Consider the following 10652-nt stretch of genomic DNA (forward strand, 5'->3'; position numbering starts at 1 on the left):
CGATCTTCATTATTACCCTGCTCATTTCTTTTAAGTGCTAATGTCGAATTTTCAACACTGCTAATTATCATTATTAGAAACCATGCCTATAGGACTCGACTAAGCAGTTCTGAACATATTCCTGTGGTTACCATCGTTAGTTACTGCGTGAATAACCTAGATATCATGCCTATAGGCTTAATCTCTTATACGTATAATCAGTAGGCAACTGCGTAGTCTTTTAGAAATAGTAATAATAAATTGGCTTCTATATATGAAATTGTGTTCCTAGTAAAATCCAGAATCACTTAGATATCATGCCTATACGATTCAATAACTTTAATCAGTCTAAAACCTGCAGCTTTCAAATGCTCAATGTGTTTGCATGCATTCGTTGTCAAAGTGTAGAGGCTAACTTGAGCCTTTAACTGCTTTTATATGAAGTCCAACTTGTTTTGCATGTCGATTATTTTTATCATTTTGATCAGCCTAAGTCGAAGTCTAGAACTACCTAAATAGAGGTCCAAAGCCTCCTGGATTATAGGCATGAGATGGGTAGTGCACACATAAGGCACGGTTTAGAACCAACTAGTGCGCTTTAGGTGACAACTTAAAGATAGTAATCGGGTAGCAGGAGATGATAGTCTGTACCCGCTGAATAATATGAGTAACACCCCATCTTGAGGGAGTTATGAAGTATTATTTATATTGCACAGGGTGATCCTTTAGGCTAAAATATTTAGGACCCCCCACCTTGTCTTTCAATCAATTATTTGCGTTTAATAATGAACTTCCTAAATTCCTTGTTTTCGTATCTTTGATCACATAGACTAATTCATATAATTGAGTTCGGTTGGGACCCACAGTTGTGGACCTCGAAGAGTGCCTAACACCTTCTTTTCGAGGTAATTTAGAACACTTACCCGATCTTTGGTGATGCAAACTAGTCAAACAGAGTTATCTGCAAAATAGGTGCCCTAACGCACCTCAAACCCGTTAGGTGGCGATTCTCTCTTTTAACACCCTCCCTTAAAAGAGTTGTCACGTGTCGAAACTCAATTTCGCGAGAAAAAAGGGGCGCGATAGCATGGCGACTTTGCTGGGTATTTTAGGCTCTTACCATAAGTGAACGTAGTCTATATGAATTAGTCTTCTCTGCTAAGTGTGTTTTTATTATCTTTGTTATTACATGAAAATTCCACTCCTGTTTCCTTTTTATTTTCTACTTGTACACCTTTTTCCCCGTTTTCCCTTTATTTAAACTCACATGCAAATCTCTGCTAAATTTGGTCAAAACATGCGCTTTCCTTTAGACATTTTTAAGAATTGATACATTATATCTCTCCCCACCCTCACTCCCTTATCTACTTTATTACACTTTCCATATTATGCGAACTAACTTCTTCCTTGTTTTTCTTTCTTTGTATTTACATTTTATTCAATACTGCATTTACTGCTTTCAACCTGCAAACATATTTGACAACATGTTGTTTTATATTTGCATAAAGCATGTTCCACATCATATTCCACTCGTGCCTAATTAATACCATAGTAGCACTTTATGAGTGTCCGCGCTCTTCCTAGATCACCCTTTAAATTTGGAAAGGCTTATTTGCGGTAAAACTAGTCGATCAGTGGTGCAGTCGACAGTTCCGTGCCTTTCCCGCTTAAGTTGTCCGCTTGATGGTACCGGTCTAAACTCTTCTAGAAACCCCACTCTAATATCAACCGTACATGCATCATGTCCAAACCTAGTATGAGTTAGAATGCTCTCCGCTAATGACTCGCTAAGACAATGCCTTCTCCAAAGTCCACCTGGATTTCCATAGTCCCGATGGACACAATCACGATCTGTGCATTATTTGAAGAAAACATGCCAAAATATTGATCATTAATGTGTAAATAGCCAAATCTTAAGGGGGAAAGGGCTAACTCTATTTGATTTGCAAAAATGAGGCACGAAGTCTCCAGGTTCGGCATGGTTCGGAACATCGCACCTTTGCTGCTAGATTGGTGAGAAAACCTCGCACCAAGTAAAAAAAATTAGGTGAAAAGAGTCCTCGGGAATTTACCCTCTATGTTTGACATTCAACCAAACAACGTACTAATTGAGGCAGCTACTATGTTTTGGGATGAGAAGAGAGTCATTTTCCATTTTGGTGACATAGAAATGACTCCCCTTTTGGAAGAAATAAGAGGTTTCACTGGGCTCCCGTGGGATAGTTCTGGTTTGTTGGTATCGAAAAACCACACTCTTCGAGATTTCTTGAAAATGATGGGTTTCAGGAAAAATGATGATTTAATCTGTTTGAAGAAGTCTTATATACTATTCTACTTCCTTTATGAGCGTTATGGACACAACATGTCATACTGCCTTTACCATGATGAGTTCGCCATCACTTCTTTGGGTTGGACTCACCACCGAGTTTTTATGTTCATTGTCTGTTTTTTGGGGATGCTGGTTTTTGCAATACAAGGAGAAATGATCCACACTCGCCTAGCTATGGTCACTAAGGCTTTAATGGAGGGGATTGCGTGGCAAACTTACACCATTGTCCATATGATTTTGACTGATATTTATCGGGATTTAGACAATTGTAAGAAGGGGTATAGGCATTTCGAGGGCTGTAATCTGCTGCTGCAAGTATGGTTGTTGGAACACCTTCATAGGGGAGAATACCGTCAAGAATTTCTGCGACGACCACAAAATGACCACATAGCCTATCACCATCCGAAGAGAATGACTTTTATCCAAAACAGGTTTGTGCAACCAGAATATGTTGTGAGATAGGCACACTTCTTTAGCAATCTGACTGATGACAAAGTACATGGGATGTTCGAGTGGTTCCCTAGCAGTGAATTCATCATCAGGTCCAGAGATACTCATCATCTAGTGTTAATCGGATTAAGGGGGATTTATCCTTATGATCCTATCAGAGTTATGGGACAAGCTGGGAGAAAGTAGGTTATACCACGAGTTTCCAAAATAGTTCAGTACAAGGTAGACTTCCAGGGGAATTCCATTCCATTTAAGTTTGAGGCACAATACATGTGGCATCAAAAGGTCATTGTGGAGAAAGATACCATCGATCCAGATCGGTATCATGCCGGCCATGTGCACTTCTATCCATCATGGTTGGTAGATGATATAGCAGGGGATTTCAAGCCAGGGATTAATCTGAAGAATAGGGTTATAGACGACACTACTGAAGCACAAGTCAAATATAGGATGCTGCGTAAAAGGGTATTCGAGTGTGAAGCTAGGCATTTGGAACAATATAAAGCAGACATGGAAGCAATTAATGAGTGTAGAGAAATCACTACTAAGTCGGCGGAGAGGTTGGAATATTTAGAGCAGGGGTTGATGGAGGCTGAAGGGAAGATAAGAAACAGGGTTGCATGTTGTCAAAACATGGATGGCAATGAAGGAGGGCTCATAGCAAGGGCATAGCTTCTGTTGGACATGCGCGACCTAGGGAATCTGATCAATGGGGCAAAGAAGGCCAAGCATGGAGAAGGTTCTTCTGGGACCCAATAGATTAGGAATTACGTTTTACTTGCTTTCTAGACTTATTTTAAGCTTTGGTTGTAATAAGGCAAATGCCATTAGTGACTCTTTATGATTATTGTCGTTTTAGTAGAGATTTGGTTCATTTATCATATTAATGAAGTGGCGCAGTTATTGGCATCGGTTTTCTCCAAATTTACATGTCGCTTAGGCCTACCTCGGGCACAATGAGGTCCCCAAATTAGGACGCGAATTTATAATTTCACAATATGTGTTTGAATACCGCAAACATCCTTCTAATACTCCTTATTGACTAGTTTGTCTTTTTGTTTTTCGTCTTTTATTTATTTGTTTATTCCATCCCCTAAGGTTGATTCGTGCATACTAGCATCATTATCATATCATACCAGAGCTAGAGGTCCTCCACCTCCTCCTCCTCCTCCTCTAAGTGATCCTAAAAGCAAAGGAAAAACCAAAATGGATAACACAAGCAATATCAGGAAAGACAATGCTATGCATGAAGAGAATGTCAAAACTTCAGATGGCCGAAGCACTCCAACACATAATGACATAGTTTTACGGTTGGAATAGAAGATATTGGAGTTAAAAGGGGAACTTGATCAGGTCCGAAACTTGGCAAACCTTTCCCTTACGCTGAATGTCCCCGACGTCAACCAACAAAACATAAAAAACCCAATACCTCCCCAAAACACACAAAACCAACAAAATCTTCCCGCACCTTACAAATATGCCACACCTTCTCAAAATCCCAATCCTCCACCAGTACCGACTCCTCCACAACATCATCATCATCCAACCTAGTATCCACAATCCATTACCTACCACACTCCTCAAAATGCACCATAACCTAACCCCGATCCTCAAAACTCTACCAACGACCACTATCAAAGTAACCCCATATACGTAGAAACCTTAGCCCACACTCCACAACAGACCTTATACATACCGGAGTCCGCCAAGAAGGACCTGCTCATCAAGAACATGGCAGAGGAGCTCAAGAATCTTACTAGTCGAGTCTAGGGTGTTGAAGGCGGTAAAGGCATCAAAGGTCTAAATTATGAAGATTTGTGTATTCAGCCGGACGTAGAACTACCAAAGGGTTACAAACCTCCTAAGTTCGAGATGTTCGACGAGACAGGTGATCCGAAGGTACATTTGAGAACATACTATGACAAGCTCGTAGGGGTTGGTAAAGATGAAATAATCCGCATGAAGCTGTTCATGAGGAGCCTCACTGGAGATGCCTTGTCTTGGTACATCAATGAAAACCCCAAAAAATGGGTTAACTGGGTAAGCATGGTGTCAAATTTTAAGGATCGGTTCAGGTTCAATAAAGAAAATGCGCCAAGCGTCTTTTACATTCAGAATCTTAAGAAGAAGCCAACAAGAACTTTCCGCAAGTATGCTACTCGATGGAGGTCGGAAGATGCAAAGGTAAGGCCAGCGTTGGAAGAAGAACAAATGAACAAGTTCTTCGTCAGAGCTCAAGATCCACAATACTATAAGAGGTTGATGGTTATTGAAAACCATAAATTTTGTGACATCATTAAATTAGGAAAACGAATAGAAGAGGGAATTAAAAGCAGAATGGTGACAAACTTTGAGGCACTCCGAGCTACAAACAAGGCCTTGCAGTCAAGAGGTATGTTTAAAAAGAAAGAAGTTGGTGCAGTAGTGGTAGCCTAGGGTCCAAAATCTACCCTCACATACCAAACACCACCACTCACATATCAGCCTTCACCTCCCAGATACCAATAATCCACCACCACTTACCATACCTATAATACCCAACCTGCATATTATCACTCATCACTACTAGCTCGCCAAAACTATTAAAAGCCAGACCAAATTTTGACCGTAGACCACCCAGACAATACACTCCTATTGCTGAACTCATCGATTAGTTGTATGAAAGATTGAAGGCTGCTAGTTATGTCACTCCTATTCGCGCCGTTGCCATGGAAAATTCCTCTCAGTGGGTCAATCCAAACAAGACATGTGCCTACCACTCGGGCATGAAGGGTCATACGGTTGATACCCAATTTTTTCCTATAATGCTTTTAAGTGCATATATACCTTCAAAACTATGCATTAACATCAATTGATATTTTTCCATAATTTTTATATTTTTAAATTAATTTATTCTAGTATTTAATTTATATAAATAATCACAAAATTGCATCACAAATGGCTCTATAACATTTCATTGATTTAATTTTGCTATTCATAGCCATATTAAGTTCAAATCATTTCACAAATGGCCAGATTTACACCTTTTGGTTACAATAGCAATAATTTTGCAATTATAGCCCATGCATACATCACTGCATTATTTACAAGGAATTGGTTCATTATATTTTTAAAATATTGAATAAATTATTTTAAAACACTTCTATGCATGAAAATTATTTTTTCTTATTGTTCATTATTTTATAAAATAATTGTTATTCAATTACTTGGGTATTTAATAAATAGCCCTTTTATTTTCAGATTTAACCGTTTCAAACCAGCCCAAAACCCCTCTAAATTGGCCCAATTCCCTTAAGCCCAAACACACACCTGCCCGACCCAATACCCCTATCCAATCCTGAACGTTGATCATTTTTGATCAACGGTCTGCAACCCATCTTATGATCAACGGTCTGCAACCCATCTTACCATAATTAACCTAAATGACCCCCCAAACCCTCTCATTTCTCTCCATCACCCCTTCATCATTATCTTCCTTTCTCTCTAACCTCTCTCCATTAAACCCTAGTTTCTCAAGCGCCGTGACCGGCGTATATCTTACTGTTATGATGTTTTCTTGTCTTCTCCGGCCAGTCTTGGCCTCTTACACGCCATGGCTATTTGATTTCTTGGATCTTTGAGAAGATCTCAAAGAACCTAGCTGGTTATGGGGTGAAACCTTCGTTTATTAGCATGTCTCAGGCCATTTTCTCGACTGTGAGTGAGAACTTCTCTTTGTTTTGTTATGAATCTATGGTTTCTAAACCTATTCTCTCGTCTCTGTTATGTTTTCTAAAAACCTTAGTCTATTGCCTTCGATCATTTCCATATCTGTATAGATCCGAGATGAATCGAGCACTATTACATCTTTTTCTCTAAAAAATTCTGGTTTTAATCGACTGTTCTTGCTTTTCCCTAAAACTAGGGTTCATTACGAGTTGTTTCTCAAAGGTTTTCTGACTTCTGAGTACTTAATCGACTCTCCTTTTATCTTCTTGACTGATTTTTACCAGAGTATTCAAACCTTAGTTGATTTTGTGATTTTTTCTAACCTTTGCTTCGATTCTTGATACTTTCTATGTTACCAGTCATATTACTTTGCCCTATTTCTGGGACTTAAACGTTTTCTTTTTCAAAACCCTTATTCTATGATTTTTGCGCTAATTAATCTCTATTAGGGTTCACATCTATTTTTTGGCTAATTTTTGTATTTTTTGTGAAGTCTACTAGTTTATTTTCTATTTATGGGAGTTGATATATTTTCCAAAATCATTGTTACTTTGAAATTTGGTTGATTGATTTGCTCTGCTAGAGATTTGTATGCCTAATTCTTGCCTGTTTACCTATTTACGACCTTAATTAGTCATTCTGGCCTTATTTGATTGCCTGTATATTTTCTGACTCCTTTACAGATTCTTCCCTTAATTAGACCCCTGATTATTTTAATCCGAACTACTTTATTTGATTTGATTTGAACTTCTTTCCTTAATTAGATTCCCTATTATTACCGTTTGGCTAATTGCCTTCAAATAAGGGAGGTTTATTCCGAACCCTTATGTGATTGGATTCTGTGACTTCCTTAATTGACTGAAATTGATTCTTTTACCTTAATTTTGCTCTACTCTTGAACTGCTATATAAGAACTCTCATTATGCTCCTTCAAGGAGGGAACTAAGTTTAGAATACATATACGCACATTCAAAATCTCTCTTCTTTCATTGTTACTTGTGCTAACTGTTGGTCTAGCGGGCTTAAAGCCAAGGCTAGATAGTGGAAGTGTACCAGTTTTACATTTTGCACTTTGCTTCCTTAACTGGTATGTTTCCATCTCTAATGTCATTATGAAGTTCAAACCTATATGATTATCTGTCGCTCCATGTCTCTTCTGCACTAGTTTAATTACTTATGTACTTAATGCTACATTCTTTCCTGTCTACTGCCTTGATCAACATGTTTAAGTTCATTATTCCATGTCAATCACTTTAATCATCATGCTATTCCTGTTTAAGTTTCCAGCCTGTTTATTGCTTTAAACCAATGTGTCTACTTTTATGTTTAAGGCTCTTATCTCTTCTATCCACTAACTTCAAAGGATATGATCAATACCATGTGGTTAAAAACCCCTGCCCTCAGCATGAGCATTTCTAGACTTAGTCTTTATGCTTCACTGTCTACCACTTTAGCATCAAGTATGATTTCCCTGCTAAGGATCTGAATCAGTAGTCTATGTTCTAATGCTATGAATTTCGTTGCTAGATGTCAATTAATCCTTGTCTGTCCTTGTTACTCAATGTGCTCTCTCTTGTTTTTGTGTTTCTGAATCCTGTGTACCCAACCCCTGATCCCTATCTATAAAATTGCTTGTCCTCCCCTAGAATTAAGTAATAAACGAATTTGAATCTGGGCACTTTAAGTTTTGTGACTGTGCTGTTGTTTGTTGAATCTTTCTGTTTCTCAGAATTGCTTAAAAAAATATTTTCACTCTTAATATGTTTTTCCAAAAAAACTGTTTCCACTCATGAAATACTTTTTCACTCCTAAATGTTCTTCTCCTATATTGTTTTCCAAAAATTATTCCAACTATGTCAAGCACTCTCACTTCTACTTTTAGATTATTTAACTTCTGCCCCTCTAGTGTGTGTACTGCTTAGGGATTCTTGAGATCCCTCTAAACTCTGGCACACCAAGGCTGTCTCTTCCACACTGCACATAACCAATCCTTATTTGAGAACGGTCTTGGTATGAGCACTACCCGGGATCCTTGAGATTCTTAGGAAACTATGACACACCAAGACATACTATTGGCTATGAGATATTTGTTTTATGAGATTGTATTGAAGGTCTGGCTTTCCCAGGTTTCCTTTGGGCCTGATGTAGGCTCCCTATTACATAGTTTCAATTACTTATGTAATTCATTTGATCCTGGTCTGTAATACAATTCTTTGTAAACGGATATTGGGGTAATTAGTGAAAAGAGGAAGGTTCCTATATGATTTTTGTGGGAAACCGGGTAGATATCATGCCTTAGTTTACATATATGTTGATCTGCAGTAGATATCATGCCTTAGGTTTATATATAGTAGAAATCATGCTCTTAGGTTTATATATATATTTGCGGCAGAAATCTTGCTTTGAGTTTATATTATGATAGAAATCGTGCTTTATGTCTATATGCTATGTTACTTGCATCAGAAACATGTCGTAGGTCTATGTTATTTGAATTAGAAATTCAGCCTTAGGGTGCTCACGTTTATTACCTTTTCATATTAGAAAACATGTTATAGTCCATCACTTCTTTTTCTTCTGATTCTGCATAAGTTGTTATCGCCTAGGAATCCGGTCATTAAACTACTGTTGTAATCACGCTTAATAAAATGACCATCTCTCTCTGCGCATTAGAAATCCTGCTTTAGGACTCTGTTTGCATTGGGCTCTAAACCATGTCTACGTTGCTCAAATGAATAACTGTCTATAAAAGGTTTTAAAATAGCCCCACACACAGACATCATGTTCTAGTATAAACCTACATGAAATCAGTTTTGTAACATTAATCGCCTAGATCAGCATGCCTATAGGACTGGATAATTTCAAGTTGTTTTAATTAGTTCTCAGAATTATGATTACATATAGAACAGCGCCTAGGCAAGCCTTAGGTAATTAATGGTCTTAAAACTGTAAAATTATGCTCTGTTTATGTGTGAAACTGGCCAGTTTTAATAGGCTTAAAAATTAGTAGGCAAATTGATTAGAATTCCGCCACTTTGCCTTAAAACAAAAGCTGCATATTTGTGTTTGTGATGTTCATCTAGATATAATGTTCTAGGGCCTTCTGAATTTCTTTAAAATTAGTTGTTTGAGACGTGCTATGTATTTGTTTATGTGTGGAGGTAAACATGATCCCCCCCTAATTGCTTTCTTATTTTACAGTCCTACGTGTTCTTTGTTGTCGCTTAGATTTTACCTTTTAAATACCTTAGGATTGTCTAGAACTACCTAAGTATAAAGGTCCTAAACACCTCCGGGATCACAAGGAAGGGACGGGTAAAGCACGCTTAGAGTTTGTTAATTAAACTCGTTTATATAACCACTAATTGGAGGGTAATGGGTAGTAAAAGGATATGATGACTTCTGCGCTAATACCACGTGTAACCCCTCTAGTTGAGGAAGGCTTACCGGGTATTGTACAGATGTGATCCCATAGGCTGACCAACTTAAGACTTCCTTTCTTTAATTTAAGTATGTGTGTTTGGAGCATCTAAACTTCCTTGATTATATATGTGTGCTTAGACTGCATAAACTTCCCTTATTTGCAAATGTGTGCTTAGACTGTTTACCTGTTAAATGACTAATTCACATAACTAAGTCGGTCGGGACCCACCGTTGTGGACCGCGGGGATGCCTAACACCTTCCCCTCAAGGTTATTTCGAGCCCTTACCCAATCTCTGGTAATGAAAACTAGTTATATGAGTTAATTGCTCTAGGTTCCCTAACACACCTTAATCCATTAGGTAGAGACTCTTCAAATACCCAATTCCCAAAAGGAAACGAGTTGTTCCCAATGAATGTCGAAACCCAGACTCCGAGAGGAAAAAGGGTGCACGACAGCATGACGACTCTGCTGGGGATATTTTAGGCTCTTACCATAACAAATTTATTTTTGTGAATTAGTCTTAAGCATGCTTTATCCCGTGCATCCTCCCCCTTATTTGGATTTAATTGCTTATTTTCAAGCATTTATGATTTTCTTTATTTCCCGAAACTGACTTGTCTATTTGTTTTCTTTTTCCATAACTATCTTTCAATTATTTAAATATTGCATTTATCATTTTTTAACGTGCAAATACTTGACAACATGCTATTTATAGTTGCATAAATCATGCTCAACATAATATCCCACTCGTGCGTAATCAATCA

This window comes from Nicotiana tabacum, chromosome 3, assembly GCF_000715075.1.
Source record: "Nicotiana tabacum cultivar K326 chromosome 3, ASM71507v2, whole genome shotgun sequence".
In the NCBI taxonomy this organism is placed as follows: Eukaryota; Viridiplantae; Streptophyta; class Magnoliopsida; order Solanales; family Solanaceae; genus Nicotiana; species Nicotiana tabacum.